We start from the raw sequence: 23565 nt of genomic DNA, 5'->3' as shown, positions 1-23565 counted from the left end.
CTGCACAGCACCATTCATAATCTGGCTTTTAGAACAGGAAGTGCATTAAAAGCAGCTGGATGTCCCCAAACAGCTCCTGAAAGGGAAGGGTACTTTGAGACTTGGGGGTAATAGAAAACTATCAATTTTTCCCTTTTAGCACCTCTTCTCTTTCTCCTTTCCCCAACTGCCTCTCTTAGCTTTGTCTAACTGCTATCTTTGCCTTGCTACCCTTTTAACTTAGCAGGCATAGGGATTTGTTCTTCTTTTCAGTGACAAGCTCCCAGCGCTGCACTGTTGGGAGTTGATATACAGGTCTAATGTCAACAAAAGGCCAGTCAGAATATGGCTTTGGCGAATTAGTGGCCCTGCTAGACTCCTGAGCTCCAGCGGAGGATCTGGCTTAGTAACTATTTTTTAGGAGACAACTATTTTGCAAGAGACAGTCAAAGAGAGGCAGACTGGTGTTTGTTGTTTTAATGCCCTAGGCTAAGCCTAGGCCTTCAGGAAATTGGTATTTATTTAAAGTAGTCTCTGTCCAGAATATTATTGTAACTGGGATCAGAGAGAGTCAAGTAGAGCAGGTTTCTATCTGGAAGAGGGACCGAGTAGCCCAGAGCTAAAGGCTCTGGGGTAACAGTATAGACTGGCCAGTGACTACCTGCCCGGTAGCTTAGGGTTAGAGAGCTAGGAAACATAGTTATTAAATGAGGATCAGTATCAGGGATGCAGAATGAGCACCTCCCTGAAATTGGTTGGAAAATGTAGCTCTGAACCCAGATAGTGCAGGAATTGTGAGAGCTGAAACAAATATGGCTCTGAGCAGAACACGTTGCAGGGCCTAAATTAGGTGTACCTTAGCAAGTAAAGAAAGGGTGAAAAGTTGTATAGGAAGATGTGTTGTAAGTGTGACAAACTGATATATACTTATTCTTATATGTCTCTTTTGCTACTTTCTGTATTTTTTGTTTAATAAAATGGGGACCAGTGTCTAGAATGACAGACAAAATGGAGTTCAACAATCAGTATGACTGCAGTATAATGCTCTGATCACATCAGAAGTACAACTGGTAATATTTTGTGGATTGGGGATGATATTAATACTGTGTAATAGTGGCCTACAAACAGTGGTTTGAGCAGTGTGTAGGGGATAGTCTACTATGCAAATTCAATGAATGCCATTTAGATAGACTGAAAAATCAGGTCATCTTGTGAACTAAACTGGTACCAATGTAATATCTAGTTAAGCCAGTGGGCATAAGTGACCTGAAAGGAATAGTGTAAATGACAGCACCTTTCAGATTCCAAGAACAAAACAATCATTTATCTCAGCTGACAATGCAGCTCACCCCTTCCATGTTACTACTAGTAAAAATATTTGTATTTCTCTTACACCCTGCAGCAAAAGCTGACCTTCTAAAAGCTATTTTAGAAGTGGAGGACCACCAGTGGTCACGGGAGCTTTAGGCCTTTGAGATTTAACCTTCCGAAAACTTTAGTGACAGCCCAGGAAGCTTAATGTACTGACAACAGAACATCCCTGTCTCTCTTGCATCCGTCTGAAACCCAGAAGTGCCGATTTGAAACAGGATAATTCACCTGCAATTTTAAAGCTCTGGAAAGATTTTGGACTAATCTTTATTTTACAACCAAATAATCCTTTTACTGTATTTTTGAAGTGACTTTAATCCTGTTAAAAGTGTCGGCCTCTGCATACTGAAGTCCTGTATGAACCAGACAGACAATCTTCTCTACCACTATGTCTCAAGACTGACCTAGAGGGACACTTCCTTTCTAGAGGTGAGATAATTAGCCTCTGTGACATTCATTCACTGGCACATGTACTCAGTCTGCTCCCAAAGGTGCCATTTTAGAGATGACAATCTCTTTGAAGACAGAAGGACCAACCTGGTAAACTGTGAATCTGGGCTGTATTTATTGCTTTAACAGCCCACAGGGGTGTGAGGAGAAGGGACCGGGAGACAGAATTCTTCCATGGCCATTCCATGGAAGTAGGTGCTCCACCACCCTTTTAAAAGGTGCAGCATATATTCCCCCTGCCCTGACTCAGCGTAGCTGGCTAGTATGCTCCCTGCCCTCTTTAGTGAGTCTAATGCAGTTGCTAATGATAGGTTCAGAGCTAAAGAGGTTGTGAATGGCTTCTACACACTAGCCCAAATGAGGTGAAGGGTGCTGCCTTACCCCTTGTGGATTCATATAGGACAATACAATCTGGCACCCTTGTTGTTATAAACAGCTAGAATTTGGAATTAGGGCAACGCTCCATCCTGGTCTCTGCTGACCTGAATAATCTTAAAATTAAAACAACTAAATACATTTTTCTTCTGGCAAGAGTGGCCACACTAATTTTCTCTTTCTAGCTATTGCATTCCTGAATTTTAGGAAAACTGATGTCTTTGACCATCTTGTCATGATGATCAATGTCACATTAAAGATAGAAGCCTAAGGGTAGATGTGTACAGTACAGTGAGTATTGCCGTTTGTGGAAACACTGGAGTGGTGATACAGCTTGCTGTCACTCCAGCCTGTCAAAGAAAACTAGACAAAAGCTCCTGATGGAGGAGGTAGCAGTGGCCTGAAGCTATTCTGTTGGGGAACAGGGAAGGTAAGAGTAAATGTTAAAGGCAGGAGACATTAGGAGGAAAAAAGTCAAATGACCATGAAAGAACAGTAAATGTAGTAGCAGACATAAGATTAAAAAGAAAAAGACAACCTGAAAATGAATTTATTTGGGCATAAGCTTTCGTGGGTAAAAAACCTCACTTCTTCAGATGCATGGAGTCCATGCATCTGAAGAAATGAGGTTTTTTTACCCACAAAAGCTTATGCCCAAATAAATCAGTTAGTCTTTAAGGTGCCACCAGACTCCTTGTTGTTTTTGTGGATACAGACTAACACAGCTATCCCCGATATTTGAAAATGAATGTGTGAGACAGGAGATCCAAGTAGCTGAAACCTTTCCTAGCATCACTCTAGGTGCACTGAAATGGAATATTCTAAAACATGATCGACCTGTTAAGGAGCAGGAAGGAAAATGGAAATAATCAATGATGAGGCAGAGTAGATGATTTAAAGTGGTACTGCGAACAATGTCCTTTTTCATTTTCTTCTAAAATTCACTGGTAAATATAATTCCATCTCTTCTTTTGCTAAAATTGCAACATTTTTTGCCCGACCCCTAATTTCAGAATTCATCATTAAATTTGGCTAAATGTTTAGGTCTGCTACTGTTCCCACAGTGAGAGGAGAAACAAATACAGAGGATGCAGTGTCAAAGCCAGTAAAATATTAAAGGTCAAAATCCTGATCTCATTGGAAGTCGGTGTGGTTCACTAGCTCTGAAAATCAGGCCACTTTTTTTTTAGGTGCCTACTAAGTTTGAAAATTGGTTTTGATTCTTTCAGTGTTTCTGAATGTTAGAGGTGCGATCCTGGTAGCAATTTTATATAGCAATGTATAATGTTTATTTCTCTGTTTCTGGTCATGTGGTGCTTTCTGATGGAACAAGTGTTTGGCATAGGAGCGTAGGGAAATTGTTTGTATTTTAGTAGTCACCAAGGGCCATAGTCAGAATGTGGGCCCCACTTGCTAGGTGCTGTACAAACACAGTCACTGCCCACAAGAATTTACAATCTAATTTAAGAAAAGATACAAGTGAGTGAAAGAAACAGTCGTAATACAGCGGGAAGCCAAATGAAGGTGACAGTAATAAGAATTTATGGGTACTTAGGTAGCTTAATGCACAAGTTGATGGTTTGAGCCATTTAAAATACAAGTAAGTAAACAAACAACAGCCCCAAAACTGGCCCTCTGCCTAGCTGTTTTATGGTTTTGTGTAATGCTGATACTAGCTCACTAGGACAGAGAATAATATTTATGGCACACTAATAGCATGTTATATTTTAAAAATATTAACACTTTGCTCAAAAAAAATCTCATTTTTTGACATTCAAAGCATGGCCCTAGGTGACACGACTTTGTAGGAGCAAAGGGACAGCTAGGCAACAGAGCACAAGATTCCCACAAATAGGGAGGAGATAACTTGCCTGGTTTTTCCATCTGTTTATTCTTTAAATGCTGATGCTGGCTCTCTGAATGTTTTTGTGTATGTCTAATGGGGAAATGTGCACCACCATTTGGGATGTGTGGCTTTGGTTTTTGGCACTTGTAGTCTAATTTGTTACTTGTGAGTTATTCTAGTCAGAATTCCAAATAACATCAGGCAGGTACTTACCTTTAAGCATAAATATTTTTGTTCTGCAATACCCTAAAATCTTCTAAAATGCAGGGTAATTCACACCTGGTGTTTCAACTTTCTCCAGGGGAGAAGCCCTGCCTCCTATTAAATAAAACATTGGCTCATTACATTTTCCCACACTTGTCTACCTGTGGGCCTGCCCCTGCCAGACACAGAAACAGCCCCCAGGAAGAGTGGCCCCGGAGTAAGTTCCACAGGAGCAGCCCCTGGAAATGGAGGAAGGCGCAAGGACCAGGGAGCAGGAAACAGAAGCTAGATAGGAGAAAAGTCAGGGACACCCCTTCCTGTCTCACCTGAGGGTGGGTGGCTTTCACTTCTGGAAAGTTCCAAATGCTTGGCCAGGCCTAGGACTTTGGGTCCATGGGACACAGTGTGAGGGGCAGCTCAGTGGGCTCACCCTTATTCCTAATACGACTAAGGAGATAAACAGTGATCCTTTCTCCTTACTTGTGCACCTGCCTAGGGGGCAGGCACAATTTGCCCTCTGTGTCATGATGCTTACAGATGTCTGGCAGATCTTTCTCCCTTAAGATAAGGCACTTCAAAGGTCAGATGCAATGAATCTGTAATAAAGAACTCTTTGTTATATTGAAGGAGAGGCAGGACTTAAACATTTTGTTTTAAAGAGGTTTTATGCATGGTCCATCCCCGAGCCTTTGGTGCATGTGAGATCAACTTCCAATTCGGGCAAAAGATCAAAAATTCTAGTGGTCAGGGACCTCTGGTTGTTTTCATCCATGAAATTTAGAGGTGCGTGAAGACCAGATCAAAGAATAAGTTTATTGAGCAAGGGTGCGGGCGGAGTGACTCTTAATTCTGAAATAACGGCTAGCAGCCAGATTATAGAAAATGTCACACACCCCTTTTCAAATTTTTGAAGTGAAGAGGACTCTGGAAATGGCTGTTTGCCAATATTTCATACAGTGCTTGAGACATTGCATGACTTACCAAATGATATTATATTAATTCAAACTGTTTTATTGGTTTTAAATGTTTGAATTGGAGGGAGGGCTGATCCAAACCTTTGAAGTCAATGGGAGTTTTCTCATTGACTTCAGTGCTCTTTGGATCAGACCCAAAGTGACCTCCTATCAATTTCTGTCACAGTGTTTAAATAGTGAGATCATCTTTGACAGCTAGGGGTATCTTTTTTTCTAATACCTGTGCGAAAGTCTGTGTGGTGTTAGCCTGTTGAACATTAGTTTTTGTTACTGCAAAGAAACCAGCGTTTCCTGCTCAGTGCACAGTTTTAACTTTCTCTGTCCTAGTGAAGTGCACAGCAAATGGGGCAGGGGGAAAGAATGCACAGTTCAAGCATGTGATGCTTTCGCATATCTCTGCAAAGATGCTTGGGGAAAGGGTTTTTCCGAAGGAACAATTCCACACATGCTTACCAAATGTTTCAGGGAGATAGCCTCTTGTACCCGTGACAAATAAATGGGTAATTTTATTTTCCTTACTAAGAATCCCCCATAGCTCAGTTAAATTCCTTTACCCCCAAGAGATCTGCTACTTACAGAGCAGTTCTTGCTGGCTCCATGCGATACTTCAGTCTGTCTGTTTTCCTCCTCCTAGCATTGTTTTTCTCTGTGCAAGAAGACTACTTTAAGTCAGTCATCACTTACAATGGCCAATAAAGATTGTTAAATAAACACTGTTAAATAAACTGTAGTTGCAGTCCCAGTGTGGCTGGCAAAACTGGGACTCAACCAGCAGCTGATATGTGCACTGACCTGAACATGTCCCAGTTCTCTGCAGTAACATATACATTGCATCATGCTGACAGTCATTTGTTTTTTAGCATGGGTAATCACCAATATATTCTTTTAAGTGAGATTCATAGATGCTGATTACATTTATTGCATAAATTACTTCATTATTAAAATCAGGTCATTTGAGCCCAAAAACCATTAACATGCAATCTATTAGCATAATTTCATAAGCTAATAAATCAAGCACAGGAAAAGAATTAAGCGGGTTCTTAGTGATAAGTGTTTCTTCAGAGATTAAGGAACACAATTTTCTTATGAATATATTAACATTTAGAGCGAATTCATGCAAAAGCAATTTTTCTGCATATATAAAACTTGTGCTAAATTTTCATATTTAACCTCCAGAGCTGTTTCAAAATGAGGGTTTTTTCCAAATCACTCGAAAACAATTTGATGTTGAACCAATTAACCTGCTGTGATGTTCTCTACGTGTAAAATTCTTACCTTTCCACTTTTATCAAATAGCTAAAGCCAGGAATAAAAAATGCCAAGATTTTGTTTAAAAGAAAACAAGAAACCATAGTTAATGGAGTATTCATCCAAGGTGAATTTAAATGTATTCTTTATGTTAAAATGTACCAGTAAAATTATCATTCTAATACTATGCTAGATATATCTAATTAATATCTATGGCTGTCTTATAAAAAAGGTGCATTAAAATGGATTTTATTCCCAGTCCTTCTGTAATAGGCTCTGATACTTGCCAGAATAATACAGAAATGGGCTTTTATTCATTTCACCAATTAGATTTTGATTGCTTCTGAGTAAAGCAACTGTAATTATTTGGATACAAGAATGTCGCATGGAAACAGTGAATTCAAATATAAACTAAATCATAATAAGTAGGAGAATGTACAGAAATTTTACCAAGTTACTAGACAGCCATGATTTTTTTCACATGTAGATGGTGGTGTTTTTCCAGTCCCTTGCCTACTGTTTTAGCATGTTTAATAAACTTCACCCTCAATATCAGACTCTCTGCTGTGACACACAGTGACTTAGCTTCAAGGCACACAAACAATCATATTTATTGTATAATGCTCGCAATGCTTGGCATTTGTGGCCTTATAATTCCTCAGGACAGTAACATAAAGCCTTTTTCTTCTCTTGGCACTCTAAAAGAAATCAGGTAACTTTATGAGATTGGTTGAGCACACTGCTGTATACTGACTGGCTCAATGGAGATAAGCACAGAAGGAGAAGTATACTCAGCTACAGGAGGCGTAGAGAATGCCCCAAACACAGTGAAAGTGGTTCCATTGAACAAAGGTAGTGGGCAAGCAACAGAAAGGCCATGCTGAGAATGCATGTTGCAGAGGGGAGTGCACTAGGATTTCTTTCGCTGTGGCAACACGCTCCACTAATCCTCATAAGTCATACAAAACACAGAGGGTGAACTGCTTTACAGAGGGTGTACAAAACAGAACTCCAACCTTAACTATGTCATTGGTATTACGACACCATAATACCGTACCTATCTTCTGTTTGCTAATCCATGGAGTTCTGTGCTGAAGGTGGTGGAAGGTAGAAGGCCTTGCTGTCTTCATTGAAGATAACTTACAGTGCAGATATTTTAGGAGAAAAATCCAATTATATATTAATGTAATTCCAAGATTTTGAGCTAAATTGTGGTTTAAAGCCAGAAGCACCAAACTGAAAGCTAATAGGAGTCATCTGAATGACTAGGCAACATTTCTCCCACGGAAACCATGCTGAATTGGTGAATTCTGCCACCCTGGGAGAGGATACGGCACATGTCCAGCTAACTCATTTACTCTCTTCGCAGGTATACAGATCCAGAATACTAAAGAAATATCTCTATATAAATAATACGTGTAGCGCACTCAGGCAGTGTGGTTTGATTTAAGAAACAAGCCACCAAATTTATAAAAATCTATCTGACTTGTATTTCACTGAAAACAGATTTTGGCAATCTCTAATTACTATAGCCAAAAACAGTGTTTCTAGACTGACCGCATGAAGATTGTGGGTAAAATTATTACCATTACTTATGTCATTATCTATATCGCTGAAACAAACGCATTAGTACCTCAAACGTTTTGGACCAAATTAGGCATTTGCTCCTGCACCACTGAAGTCAGTGCAAATGTTGCCATTGACTTAAATGGGAATAAAATAAGGTCCTATGTTTACATGGATACCAACAAATAATTACATGCACATGTAAGTGGTGGCATATTTTGCAGGTACAGTTAAGAGGCCTATTTTTGAAAATATGACTGTTGTGCTCTGTTTATACAAGTATTTATTTGCAAAGTGAAATGAACTTAAAAGGTCAAAAGTAGAATTGAAAATCTAGCATCTTTATATCTACACAGCATACCAGGGCCGCCAGAGGGGGGGGGGCAAGTGGGGCAATTTGCCCCGGGCCCCAGAGGGGCCCCCACGAGAATATGGTGTTCTATGATATTGCAACTTTTTTTATGGAAGGGGCCCCCGAAATTGCTTTGCCCCAGGCCCCCTGAATCCTCTGAGTGGCCCTGCAGCATACACCATAGGAAGAGGTCTGGCTTATTCAATATGCAAATAGTGTTACAGTATATAACACATGGATACTGTAAACCTTTTTCAAAAGCACTTTCCATTCAAATAAAAAATTGTCCAATTTTTATGAAATCTAAGAAGATACAGTAAATATTATGAAAACTTGAGGTAATTAGAACTGATTGCATATGCATTTAAATTTATTAAATTGATTTTGTTCAAATCTGAGAGCTCCTTTCTTTGACTTGTCTTTTCCTTTCTACTTAAACTGATCTCAAATGTGTAAAACTACATAGCTGATTAGTGCTTCCAGGCACCAAGTCACACAAAGGTTCAGATTTGTTTCTATTATGAGTAAGGTTACATTTTAGTCACGGGTATTTTCAGTAAAAGTCATGGACAAGTCACAGTCAGAAAACAAAAATTCACAGCCGATGACCTGTCCATGACTTGTAGTATATACTCCTGACTAAATCTTGGGTGCTCTGGAGAGGGGGCTCTGGGGGCACCTCAGGTATTCTGGAGGGGTGGCCAGGGACCACCGCTGGTGCTCAGGGGTAGGGAGGGATGTGGTGTGAGGCCCAGGACTGCTGCTCGTGTTGGGGGAGGGGGGTCCAAGACTGCCCCAGAAGCAGCCACTGCAGCTAGCCCGAGGGCCTCCCGAGCTGCTTGGGCGGCCCTGGGGTCAGTCGCACCGGCTGCTGCAGAAGTCACGGAGGTCCTGGAAAGTCACAGAATCTGTGACAGACTTGCAGCCTTAATTATGAGTTACCTCAGTGGATAGTCCTCCTCATGGGTGAGTAAGAATGCAATCAGAGCGAAGGAGAGGATGTTATGTTGGTGTCTATAGAGTTTGGAGCTTGGCAACAGATGTTCAATGACATCCAAGCAAATACAATTAATCTTAAATTATGATTTATTCCCCATTCATTTTTAAATTTCTTTTTTCAGCCTATTTATACTAGTAATTGTCTCTATTTGCTGTTATCATGGAATCTTGCATTGTTTTCCAAGAAAATATGATGATACAAGGTTTGATGCAGGAGGATAGGAAAGGGGTGGGCTAATAATTTTCCACTGAAGAATTATAGGCAACGGCTGGTAGTGATGCCTATAGTTATGATTGCCCAATGCTTTCCATTATAACAGTGGTCCTCAACCAGGGGTATGCGTACCCCTGAGGGTATGCAAAGGTCTTCCAGGGGATACATCAACTTATCTAGATATTTGCCTAGTTTTACAACAGGCTACATAAAAAGCACTACTGAAGGCAGTACAAACTATAATTTCATGCATACAATGACTTGTTTATACTGTTCTATATACTATACACTGTAATGTAAGTACAATATTTATATTCAAATTGATTTTTATAATATAGTAAAAATGAGAACATAAGCAGTTTTTCAGTAATAGTGTGCTGTGACCCTTTTGGATTTTGATTTGGTAAGCAAATAGTTTTTAAGTGAGGTGAAACTTGGAGGTATGTAAAGACAAATCAGACTCTTGAAAGGGGCACAGTAGTCTGGAAAGGTTGAGAGCCAGTGCATTATAAGACCCTGCTTCCAATTACTTACAACTTTGCCAATTTTAACTGTCTGGGCTGAAATTTTCCATATCGGTTGTCTGCCTCAGGCTGAATTGATTTTTGAAAGTTTCAGCTACAATAGTTCTTCAGAAATAAGTTAGGGAAAATGTTTTTCCCGTGTTAAAATATTCTTAAAATAATTTATTGTGAAGCCTCCATGCTTTGGAGCAGGGACTTTAAATTGGGGGGGAGGGGGAAGAAGGGGGGAGTGTCACCATAATATCACAGGTGTGCCTTTCACTATCTTGTGAAAATCCACTCAAATTCACCAAGTTAATGAGCTTCCAGACATGTTTGTGTTTTGATGTAAAGCAATCAGAAACACAACTTAAAAAAAAAGAGAGAATTAAAATCAGACAGAATATACCAGTAATAATCACAGGAAATTCATGTAATGAAATTTCATCTTTAAACAACTTTGTGTTCTAAGCTGTTTTCCTTTTGCCTTGAAAAGTAATTAAGCAGTGTAAATGATACGTCTTCTTTACTGGAGCTAGCAATACTTTATTATAATCAAAACCAATGTTATTTAGTGCTGCAAACAAAAGTCTATTGATCTAATGGGAATTCTCTCAAATTTTACAGGCAATATCAGTTGATGAAAAACTTGAAAAATGTTGAAATAAACTTCAAAATTGTCATGGGACTTTTGACATTTTGATTTTGAAATTTAAGCGAAATTATAGTTCAACTTTTAAACAAAATGTAAAAGGTTTAAATAAAGGCTGTCAATCGCAGTTAACTCACATGATTAACTCACAAAAATTAATTGCACCGTTAAACAATAGAATACCAATTGAAATTTATTAAATATTTGGATGTTTTTCTACATTTTCTGTATCAGTGTTGTACTTGAAATCAAGTGTATATTTTTTATTACAAATATTTGCACTGTAAAAATGATGAACAAAAGAAATAGTATTTTTTCAATTCACCTCAGACTAGTACTATAGTGCAATTTACAAATGTAGATTTTTGTTCTTACATAACTGCACTCAAAAACAAAACAATGTAAAACTTCAAAGCCTGTAAGTCAACTCAGTCCTACTTCTCGTTCAGCCAATCGCTAAGACTACCACATTTGTTTACATTTACAGGAGATAATGCTGCCCTCTCCTTATTTGCAATGTCACCAGAAAGTGAGAACAGGCATTTGCATGGCACTTTTGTAGCTGGCATTGCAAGGTATTTACGTGCCAGATGTGCTAAACATTCATATGCCCCTTCATGCTTTGGCCAGCGTTCCAGAGGACATGCTTTCATGCTTATGATGCTCGTTAAAAAAATAATGCGTTAATTAAATTTGTGACTGAATTCCTTGGGGGGAAATTGTATGTCCCCTGCTCTGTTTTACCCACATTCTGACATATATTTCATGTTATAGCAGTCTCGGATGATGACCCAGCACATGTTGTTCATTTTAAGAACGCTTTCACTGCAGATTTGACAAAACGCAAAGAAGGTACCAATGTGATATTTCTAAAGATAGCTATAACACTTGACCCAAGGTTTAAGAATCTGAAGTGCCTTCCAAAATCTGAGAGGGACTAGGTGCGGAGCATGCTTTCAGAAGTCTTAAAAGAGCAACATTCTGATGCGGAAACTACAGAACCTGAACCTCAAAAAAGAAAATCAACCTTCTGCTGGTGGCATCTGAATCACATAAGGTAAATGAACATGCGTCGGTCTGTACTGCTTGGGATTGTTATTGAGCAGAACCCATCATAAGCATGGATGCATGTCCCCTAGAATGGTGGTTGAAGCATGAAGGGACATGTGAATCTTTAGCACATCTGGCACATAAATATCTTGTGATGCTGGCCACAACAACATCTGTTCTCACTTTCAGGTGACACTGTAAACAAGAAGTGGGCAGCATTATCTCCTGCAAATGTAAACAAACTTGTTTGTCTGAGCGATTGGCTGAACAAGAAGTGGGACTGGGTGGACTTGCAGGCTCTAAAATTTTACATTGTTTTATTTTTAATGCAGTTTTTTGTAAATAATTCTACATTTGTAAGTTCAAATTTAATGATAAACGGATTGCACTACAGTACTTGTATTAGGTGAATTGAAAAATACTATTTATTTTGTTTTTTTAGAGTGCAAATACTTGTAATGAAAAATAAATATAAAGTGAGCACTGTACATTTTGTATTCTGTGTTGTAATTTAAATCAATACATTTGAAAATGTAGAAAACATCCAAAAATATTTAAATAAATGGTATTCTATTGTTTAACAGCGCAATTAATTATGATTAGTTTTTTTAATCACGCGATTAATCGCGGTTCATTTTTTTAATTGCTTGACAGCCCTAGTTTACATTGAAAAACATTTTGACATTATTAAAATGAAACTTTGATCCAAACTGACATCCGCTCCTCCCCCCAGATCTTTGGGTCGTTAAATTTTTTTGAGATTTCAATTTTTTTCATTCTGATTTGGGACAGGAAAAATATGCAGACTTTTGCATGATGGGATAGCCATTTCCTGCTCAGCTATAGTAGCCAGCAGAAGAAACTCTACACAACTGGAGACCAAGCTCAGTAATCATGAATAACGAGAGCCTGAAGATCATTCTCAATCCCAGGCTTCATGCAGACCAGTACAAGGCACTGCTGCCATACAATTCCAGTTAAGTTACTGCCTTACTTTTAATTATTCATTATCAGTCAGAATTCCTGTAGCTTTCTTAGCAGTTATGTATTCCAGAAGCCAAACAAAGAATATCAATGAATGAATTTGAATCCATTCTTTTAGCTAAATAATTCTAAATGCCTCTTATTCTAAACTTTAAAAATGAATATGTTAATGCAAAATATTTTTGTTCGATTAAGTTATCACATATAGTGGGTAAATCAGATATTTGCAAAAGTTTTTTCTTAAAAGTTGGAGAATAGGGCAAGTTTAAATATTCACAGATGCAGTTTCTCCCCTCATGCTGTGTACCATAGGTATAAAGTGGCAGTGTAGACTAATGTCTCTCCAGTTACTCCTCTTATCCCAAAGCAGAGGAGAAGAAGGGCAGATAGTGGACTACAGATCGGGACCACACATCTCAAAGAACCTCCAGTTCTTGGTAAGCAACTTCCATGTCTTCTCCAAGTGCAGGTTCCTGTATTCAAACAGAAGTCGGGTGGAAGAATGCAGTTGGTATAGATGTCTGTAATACTGCTGTCCCGACAGCTGCATCTGCAGACGAGGCCTGGGCTAAGGAGCAGTGTTTCTTGAAAGTATGGCTGGAACTCCAGGTCTTACAAATGTCCAGATATTTTTGAAAGAAGAGATGCTATTGAGGTTGCCTGTGCTCTGGTGGAATGGGCCCTCACCCCTCCAGGGAAGGAATACACACCGACTAATAAAGCCTGATACAGCTGGAGAACCACCCAGTTGCTGAGAAGATAATGCTTGACTTCATGATCATTCTACTATAGCAACAAATAGTCTAGGGCGGCATTCTCCTAATTGATTTCATTCTTTGCAGGCAGAACGCTAAAACCCATATGATGTTGAGAGAATGAAGTCTCCTCTTCTCGTGGGGGCATGATGTTTTGGAAAGAATACTGGTAAGAGAATCAGTTCATGTGAAACTCAGAAATTACCATAGGGATGAATTTATGGTGGAGATGAAGGGGAACCTTCATATGAAATGTGGAGTAAGGCAGGTCAGCCATGAGTGCGCCCAGTTCACCTACTCTTCTGGCTGATGTGAAAGTGACTAGGAAGGACAGATGGTACATTGAACACATGGGAAATATATACAGAGAAAGGCAATGATTAGGGATATGGAACAGCTTCCATATGAAAAAAGATGAAAAAGACTGGGACTTTTCAGCTTAAAGTGAAGCGAATAAGGAAGTGTTATTTACTCCTTAACATAATACAAGAACCAGAGGTCATCCAATAAATTTTAATAGGTGGCGGGTTTAAAACAAACATTAACAAGTACTACTTCATACAACACACAGAACTTGTTGCCAGGGGATGTTGTGAAGGCCAAAAATATAACTGGGCTAAAAAAAAATTAGATAAGCTCATGAAGGATAGGTTCATCCATGACTATTAGCCAAGCTGGTCAGGGACATCTGGGTGTCACTAGGTCTCTGACTGCCAGAGGCTGGGACTGGATGACAGGATGGCTCACCTGATAATTGCCCTGTTCCATTCATTCCCTCTGAAGCATCTGGCACTAGCCACGTTCAGAAGACAAAACACTGGGCTAGATGGATGACTGGTCTGACCCAGTATGGCCATTCTTATGTGGTCACCAGTTCAAAGAGTAGTCTCGTAAGTATTGAGAGTACAAGACTGATGTCCCATTGTGATGTTTGTTTTACCACTGGCAGGAATTTCCTAATGAAACCTTTCAGGAATCTGATTTTTGTTGGGTGAGTGAAAATAGAATAGCTTTCAACCAGAGGATAGATGACTCTGACTACTGCTAAGTGGACCCCCAGTGAACGAGTGGAAAGTCCCAATGTACTGAGGGATGAGGAGGTAGTTAATTCAGGAATATCTACTGTTTCTGAAGATAACTGGTTCTGTTGTGTCCAAGTAGAGAAATGCCTCCATTTAGCTAGATATGGTCTCTGGTGGAGGCCTCTCTGCTGTATTTGAGAACAGTTTGAACAGCCTCTGAACATCAACACTCTAGGTCTGAGGCCCATCCAAATAATATACTGTGAGTTGAAGAGGGCCTGGGCTGAGATGTCTGATCATTCGCCTGAGTGAACAGATCTGATGGGAGGAGAGGTTGACATTCATAAAAGGTCTGGAAGCCAGAACTGTCTGGGCCAGTTGGATATGATGAGAATGAATCAAGTTTTATCATGATGGATCTTTTGTAGGACCTTTTGTAGTGGTGGGAGGAAAGGTGTACGCGCTCCTGGAGTCTTGGCCTAGTGCTTCTCTGGAGCAAAATAGAATAAACATTCTGTTCATAGGGGAGGCAAATGGTCCCCATGGAGTGAAGATTTCATTCAGAAGAGAAATCCCACTTTTAGTCTGTGGAGAAGTGCCTGCTGAGATTGTCTTCCAAAGAGTTGTGCGCACCGGATAGGTATGTTGCTGACACTGTAGTGTGGTTCCTGAGGTGCCATTTCCATGAATTGACTGCCTGTGATGGGGTGTATGCACCTCAAGTGAGCGCCCCCTGGTTGAATGTGTCCATGCCTGCAGTTTTCTCCATTTCTCCGCTCACTGTGCCCCCATCAGCCGCTGTGCTTAGGCCGATCTTTGGTGACTCAGCTCTCCGGCCAAGTCACACACAGTCCATGTGCAAAACAAACAAACCCCTTCCAGGGCGGGTATAAGTCCAAAATGTCCTGCAGCTCTCCCTAAGCTCAGTCCTTTAACAGTCCAACCCAGCCCATCATGTTACCCCTCTGTTGGCAATGTCTCTGTAGCCCTCCCCAGGCTCAATCTTCAGTCTGACTGTAAGTGTGCAGACTCACCCCTGCGCCGCCTCCTGCTGGTCTTTGTCGGGAATTAGCTCGTCCAGCTTCCAGAGTGCCCTCTGCAGGCTGGTGATCTGCCTTACCACTGGCCCCCATTTCCCTCCCAGGACCCCAGTGCCCCTTTCTCTGGGGTGCTGCCCCTCTGGCAGTAACTCCTCAGTCTTGGGGACTCCCCGCCCAGGGGAACCCCCACCCCCTATCCCCACCTTGCCTCAGTCATACGCTACTGCCAGTCACCAACTAGCCCCCACTCCCTGGGGCAGATTGCAGTATCAGCCACTCATCACAGGCAAGGTTGGGTTTGGACCTGCTGCCTCTGCCTAGCCTTGGGTGGTCCCCGGCAACCCAAGTACCTGTTTGGCCTTCTACTAGGCCGCAGCCTGGGGGGTATCCAGGCCAGAGCTGCCTTGGCCTTCCCCCAGCCCTGCTCCACTCCAGGTACCTTCTCTAGCTCCCCAGCAGCCAGGCCTGTCTCCCTCCACAGCAAGAGGAGACTGTGCACCTTTACTCATGCTCAAGCCTTTATAGAGCGAGCTGGGCCCTGATTGGGGCATGGCCCCCAGCTGAGGCTGTTTCCCCCAATCAGCCTCGCTGCTTTTTCTCCTCCCACAGCCCTCCTCCCGGGCTGTTTTAAACCCCTCAGGGCAGGAGTGGGTAACCACCCCGCTACACTGACCAACAGGGTTTATCTCAATACACTAGTTGCCCAGCTTACGGGTGAAGGTTCTTGCTCTGGGGTGGAGCAGCACCCCCAGGGCTTCTTCCTCCCTGGAAGCTCTTTACTCATCCTCTAGTCTTCTGACCCCAGCTCTCCAGTTAGGTCAATCTCGGTTTAGCTACTGCAGCCAGCCAGGAGCACCTTTTGCTGCCCCAATCCCTGCCAGCAGACTGAACTCACTCTGGCCCTGCAGCTCTTTTAATATGAACCTGCTGGGCCTTGATTGGCTGTGTCCCACGCAGCTGCTCTATGCAGCTTGGAGGACCTCTCCACTTCCCTTTTCTGGAGCAGGGTGCGGCAGGGCTGCGAGGCTTCCAACAGGGGGCCTCAGGGCCAGTCCACCCTGTCACATGCCTCTATTCAGAGAAGAAGAGATTGTGCTCTGCCTTGTTTTTTACATAGAAGACAATCGTCATGTTTTCAGCCATTGAGTGACTATGACAGATCAGAGTAACTGGGAGGATTGCACTACAGACTGCCCTTAGTTCTAGGAGAGCAATAGGCATCCTGGCCTCCATGTGCCTTGCGTAGCCCTTGTGTGCTCCCCATCCTGTGAGGGATGCATCCATGATTATGGTCGCATCATGTGTGGCTGAAAGGAAAAGGTGTGTTCCAGGTACATCCAGTGAACAAGAGAAACCATGATCCTGGTGGGGACTGTTACTTTGATATTGTCTTTGTCTAGTAAGTAAACAGATCAGAGCCAGCCCTGTACGTAATGGAGGTGAAATCTGGCAAATGGTATTATATAGCTCGATGGGGCCATGTGGCCTAGTAGGGAAAGACAGACCTTGACAGTGGTTCAAGGTCTGAGGATGATTTGTTCTATCAGGCTGTTCGATGCCTGGAATCCCTCCATAGGGAGGTCGGCCTTTGCTGAGGCTGAGTCTAGAGTTGCTCCTATGAAATCTGTATTTTAAGGGAGTCAGAGGAGACTTTTCTCTGTTTATACAGATTCCCAAGGATGCTAGGAGAAGGTCATCCACGTGACCTAATCTTTGATGACCCTGGGTGCTTTTACCAGGCCGAACAGAAGTACTCTGAACTGGTGGTGGTCTTGTTCTAACAGAAATTTGAAGAACCTTCTGTAGGATGGGTTAATGTCAACATGAAACTAAGCATCTTTCAAGTCGAGAACCACAAATCATATGCACCTCTCCAGAGAATAGAATAACTGAAGCCAATACAACTGTAACCAAATGCACTCAGTATATACACCCTACACACTATTGTAGTAATCTTTGTACAAAATATGCCTTGTAAGGTATCATATGAAAACTAATAACTCACTGGTTAATAACATCATGGTGACATGTGTGTAGCAGCATTATATATAAAGTTATGAATTTCCCATGTATGATGATTATAGCACAAGTTGAAACCCACATAGCCCTGACTAGGCATAAGTTGTTAAACAGTTCTATCCTAAACAAAGAAATGTGTTTACACCTCAACTTACATATAAGTAGTAAACAGGGCCCTTGGGACAGCAAGAGGGGGTAAACCAGTTTCTCAAAGATAAAGGACAAGCTGATGCCTCTAGCCAGGTGTCATCAGTTGACTGGCACTCACCAGTCAAGTGGCCTTTCTTTGACAATGAAGTGGGGCAGAACAGATCAAACTGCATTTTAGCAAGCAAATACCAAGGAACCTCTTTCACCATGAGACTTTGAATCCATCCTTGCAGCTGGAAGGAATTTTATCAAGGGCTAACCTTCAGGAAGATGCATTTCAAAGGATGATTGGACTATAAAAGTGAGAGAAATATAGCCTGCGGTGTTTTTGCCTTTCTCTCTCTAAGACAACAAAGGAATGAACCAGCCTTTTGACTTTGGAAGGGATCCTAACATGTAAATTTGGTTAGCAACATTGCTAACCAAAATGTAAGGATTTTATCTTGAACCAAGTTTAATTTACGCTTCAGTAACTAGAACATATTTTATCTTTTTCTCTTGTAACCATTTCTGACTTTAATACCTTGTACTTGTACTCACTTAGAATCTATCCCTCTGTAGTTAAATAAACTTGTTTTATTTTTTTAATCAAAACTAATCCATTGTTGTGTTTAAACTGAACTGTTGAGGGTAATTCCAGTTAAGAGTGTTGCATATTGACCCCTTAAATGCGGAATCGACCTATAATATATTTTCTCCTCCCTTGGTTTTCACACCTCAACTGGTAGAAGAGGGCCTCATCCACCCTGATTGAACTAACCTCGTTATCTCTAGCCTGCTTCTGGCTTGCATATATATACCTGCCCCTGGAAATTTCCACTACATGCATCCGACGAAGTGGGTATTCACACATGAAAGCTCATGCTCCAATACGTCTGTTAGTCTATAAGGTGCCACAGGACTCTGCTGCTATAATATCTGAACTGCCCAGGAGAAAGCTGGACTGTGCAGAACACACATTTGGGGGAAAATTCGGGAGTGTGTTGGGGCTACCCTGAAGTGGGGTGACCCTATGTCCTGATTTTATAGGGACAGTCCCAATTTTGGGTCTTTTTCCTATATAGGCTCCTATTACCCCCACCTCCTGATTTTTCACATTTGCTATCTGGTCACCCTACCCTGAAGTTAGTAACCAAGGCTGGTGGAAGCCATAGTGTGGCTAGTGTGGTGCAGGCAGAGCTGCTGGACCAGCTCTGTAGCTATACACAGACACTCAGGGTGTGATCTGCATGCTGTTTGCAAGCAGTCCAGCATGGGGGCTACAACTGCAAAGCAGTATGAGGCACCCAAGGTTGCAGGGCAGGTGGTAACACAATGCCTCAGTGGATTGGATCGCACCTGGAATGAGACAGTAACCGTGTGGAATTTTGATTTGTGCATAAAGATACTTAGCTGACAAAAGTCAAGAATGGGTCTTTATCCTCTTTTTCCTCGGAACTGTGAAATATGTGGAACAAACCCCTTTTTCTTGAAGTTTGGATGGCCCTTTCTCTATAGCCCCTTGCCAAAGGATAGAGTCCACCTCCTGAGGGAAGATTTCTTCATGAGAGTGGTCTTTGAAGAGGGGCTGTGAGAAGCACTTGATGTAAACAGAATAGACTATATCCGGTATTCACCAATCTGTTGTTAATGTCCTCTAGTTGTGGGTGAAAAAGGCGAAGTGGCCACAAAAGGTTTGGGAGACCCTAAGAGATGCCATGCATGAAGGTTCTCAGGCATCCTGGCAAAAGCTGGTTGGTGAGTGGGGTTGAGCAGCTGCAGTTGAGAAAGCTTCAAAGCTCTGTGTTTGTACCCCATGGCATTTGGACAGTGGTTCATAAGGGCTCTGGTGGTAGAATGGCTGAGGAAGAGGTCTTGATTTATACACCTGCTTGTGCTGTGTTCTCTTTGGAACTGGGGTATGAATGCCCAGAGAATTGTCCTGGAGTCTTTTACCACATGTATCTACTCATCAGTCTTCTCACTGAAGTGATTAGATTTGTCAAAGGGCAAGGCCTCTGTGGTACTCTAGACCTCCCTGGGAAACACAGTGAGTTAAGCCAAGATTCACACCTCATAACTATTGCCATAGCCGGGGCGGATTAGGGTTCTGTGGGGCCTCTGGGCCAGAGCAAGTGGGAGCCTCTCTCCACCTTCCTGCCACCAATCCGCCCCTTTCCCCTGGTATTCCTGATGGGGCATGAGGGCTTGCCCCACTCATCCCCCGGGGCTAATCTGCTACTGGCCTTAGCTATAGAGCACTAGACATGTTATCAGCTACATCCACTGCAGGTTGAAGAGAGGTCATGGCTACCGGTTTGCCATTGGGACCTGTCCTCCTAAGGGAGTTTGTCTTTGAACTCTAGGAATTGGGAATAGTTTGTAAAATCATATTTTCCTAACAGGTCTGTTAGTTAGCAATACTAAACTGAAGGTCGGTGGATGAAAATACCTTCCTCCCTAGAAAGTCTAGGCATTTAGTGCCTTTCTCTGCAGAGGTTTCCTTGAGGGTGCTGTAGCCTGGATCTCTCTGTGGCTGTTTGCCCTACTAGGGAGTTGGGTGCAGCGTGAGTAAACAGACTCTGACTTTTTATCTGGTACAAAGTATCATCACCCCTCTTTGAGAATGGTGGGCACAGTTAGTAAGTGTATGTCCTACTGTCCTGGCTAGTGCAACGATGACCTTATTTACTGGGAGGGCCACCTGGCTGGCACCAGAAGGCTGCAAGATGTCCAGGAGCCTCTGCTGAGTATCATGGACTTCCTTGAGTGGGATCTAGAGTTCAGTCAATACCCTCTGCAAGAGCTCTTGGTATATTGCCTGTGATCATCAGGCAGGGACTGGGCGATTGCCTCATTGGGTGAGGAGGATGACATGCCTATCGGAACTGTCGGCACTGGTAGATCCAGTTCAATTTCTTCCTCTGTGTGCTCTAATGGAGCCAGCTAGTGTCAGCTAGGAGAAGAGAGGGTTGGTTGGGATTCACGTATGGATCTGGAGTGCCTAGCATAGGGATCCCCAGGCACTGGGTACCATAGGTCTCCTGGATAGTCATAGCTGGGTAGAGGATGGGTCTATCACAGGATATGCGGTGCAATCCAGACCAGTGAGGGGTTGCCACCACCTTCCCTGTAACCCTGGGTGCCTTACAATGCTTTGCTGCTGTAGCTCCCAGCCTGGGACACTTAGAACCAGCTTGCAAGCATGGAAGTCACTCCCTGCGTGCTTCAGCAGCTCTTACCCCAGCAACTCTCCTGGACAGCTCAGAAATAATAAGGTTCATTGCTCCTTTAAAGCGACAAAAGCACATTACATCTGATTAACTTAAGTGGGGTAATACACCCTTTCCTTCAAACACAGCACATGGTTGGGTGGAATTTACATAGCTTACTACCCATCAAGCTATTTGGGGGCAAGGACTCTCTCTTACAGGGCCTGCTACACTGAGGCCCTCACTCCTGGATGGAGCTGCTGGGTGCCATTGTAATATACACACAAGGCGGTGGGAGGAGGGACTCTCAGATGATGCAGAGCGAACTCAGGATACTGACCTGTATCAAAACTGCCAAAATGTATTTGCCACTTTTGAAAGTGGGTTTCTAGTTTTCTGAAGCTTTATTCTATGGACTTACCTACATTCCCAGAACTGAAATATTCATCTGAGCCCCGCAGGACTCCAGCACTTCATCAAATGAATCCCTTCATTTCAGCGAAGGGATTGTCACATGGAGGACTCAGAGCCTGAAGAAGGAGAAAATGTTTTCATATGATTTAGCGGGTTAAAAAATGCTGCAATGAAAAACAATTTGCTAAATTAAAAAACTTGGCACAGCTCACAAAAGATGTATGGAAAAGTGGATTTGCATCCTGCCAATCCTGGGGTTGTGAGAGATGACACAGGAGCAACTACAGTGGTTCTGTGATATTCTGTGCTTTAATGGACTGTAAGATCTGACTCTACATCAGCACTGCAGAGGATATTGTGGTCATGGTATAAAAGCATACTGGAACATATACAAATAGTAACAACCACTAATTGATCATCTCAAAATGGTCACCAACACTCAAGCCTAAGGGTGTTTGGGATTCCCGCAAACATGGTGGTGAAACAATGAAGAGGATGCAAAAACTACATGTATTTAATAAGGCCAATTTCCTCTTCTCCAGGTCTCATCTTGATGGAGTCCATACAGTACCTAAGGGCAAGCAGAAGCTTGGAATAAAACATTATTTCAGTCAAACTTCCTATTTTATTTTTGTAAAGGATAAGGCACAATCCTTAAAAGCTGCAAGGAACTAAAAAAACCTGCAGACTCAATCTTTTTCTTAAGACTTTAGTGCAGAGCCCACCTGAAAAGTGTGGTGGGGTGTACCAACCCCACACTGGGTCTGAAGGGGTTAACGTGAGTCTGTCGCTGCAATCAGCCTTACCCCGCCTTCTCTGTGAGAGCCTGGAGAGAGGCAATACGAGGAAGAACCCAGCTCAGTGATGGCTGACTGGAAAAGAGAGCAGACCTCTTGAGAGCTAGCCCTGTCAGGGAAGCTTGGCTTTGAATATTCATGAGAGCCATCAGGTCCAACCACCATATGAGTAGTAGACCTTCCTTATTGGACTTTCTTGGCATGCTAGACACAGGATAGGACCCACATGGACTACCACCTGTCTTCCCACCTCTAGGTCTCCACAAGAATTGTGTGAGTATGTGCATGGGATGACATGGAATGTCAAACTAATATTACACTAGAGCTACATTCTCTTTTGGATTGGCAGATTTGTGCTTTTACTAACAGTGTTAATACAATTATTAAGAACTCTGCTTTGCCCTCAGTGTGAGAGTCACCGCTGTGCACATGGGGGTTCCCAAACAGAGAGCTGGAACCTGTCGAAGCTCAAGGGTCCAATTACTTTTATCAGTTGGGGATTCTAAATCATAAAATCATAGAATATCAGGGTTGGAAGGGACCTCAGGAGGTCATCTAGTCCAACCCCCCTGCTCAAACCAGGACCAATCCCCAACTAAATCATCCCAACCAGGGCTTTGTCAAGCCTGACCTTAAAAATCTCTAAGATTCCACCACCTCCCTACGTAACCCATTCCAGTGCTTCACCACCCTCCTAGTGAAAAAGATTTTCCTAATATCCAACCTAAACCTCCCCCACTGCAACTTGAGACCATTACTCCTTGTTCTGTCATATGGTACCACTGAGAACAGTCTAGATCAGTGGTTCTCAAAACCGGTCCGCCGCTTGTTCAGGGAAAGCCCCTGACCGGCCGCAGTTTGCTGCTCCAGGCCAATGGGGGCTGTGGGAAGCAGCGCGGGCTGAGGGATGTGCTGGCCACCCTTCCCGCAGCCCCTATTGGCCTGGAGCGGCAAACCGCGGCCAGTGGGAGCCGCGATCGGCCAAACCTGCAGATGCAGCAGGTAAATAAACCGGCCCAGCCCGCCAGGGGCTTTCCCTGAACAAGCGGCGGCCTGGCTTTGAAAACCACTGGTCTAGATCCATCCTCTTTGGAACCTCCTTTCAGGTAGCTGAAACTAGCTATCAAATCCCCCCTCATTCTTCTCTTCTGCAGACTAAACAATGCCAGGTCCCTCAGCCTCCCCTCATAAGTCATGTGCTCCAGCCCCCTAATCATCTTTGTTGTCCTCCGCTGGACTCTTTCCAATTTTTCCACATCCTTCTTGTGTGTGGTGTCCAAAACAGGACACAGTACTCCAGATGAGGCCTCACCAATGTCAAATAGAGGGGAATGATCATGTCCCTCGATCTGCTGGCAATGCCCTTACTTATACAGCCCAAAATGCCATTAGCCTTCTTGGCAACAAGGG

General features: G+C 42.6%; 1 long non-coding RNA gene across 2 annotated transcripts; it reads right to left on the bottom strand.

Moving 5' to 3' along the window:
- Nucleotides 1-4378: 4378 nt before the first annotated feature.
- LOC123363668 lies at nt 4379-21433 on the bottom strand. 2 transcript variants are annotated; one of them, XR_006576853.1, is made up of 3 exons: nt 21366-21433; nt 5776-5845; nt 4379-4821 (listed from the first exon to the last, which is right to left on the bottom strand). It is a non-coding gene; the product is annotated as an uncharacterized LOC123363668 (long non-coding RNA). The 2 variants fall into 2 exon arrangements; XR_006576852.1 differs by lacking the exon at nt 21366-21433 and adding an exon at nt 16297-16589.
- Between the last annotated feature and the right edge of the window lie 2132 nt (nt 21434-23565).

The sequence above is a fragment of the Mauremys mutica genome, chromosome 2 (genome assembly GCF_020497125.1).
Source record: "Mauremys mutica isolate MM-2020 ecotype Southern chromosome 2, ASM2049712v1, whole genome shotgun sequence".
Classification (NCBI taxonomy): Eukaryota; Metazoa; Chordata; order Testudines; family Geoemydidae; genus Mauremys; species Mauremys mutica.
Note: the sequence above shows the minus strand (reverse complement) of the source record. Positions and strands in the feature narration are given on the sequence as shown.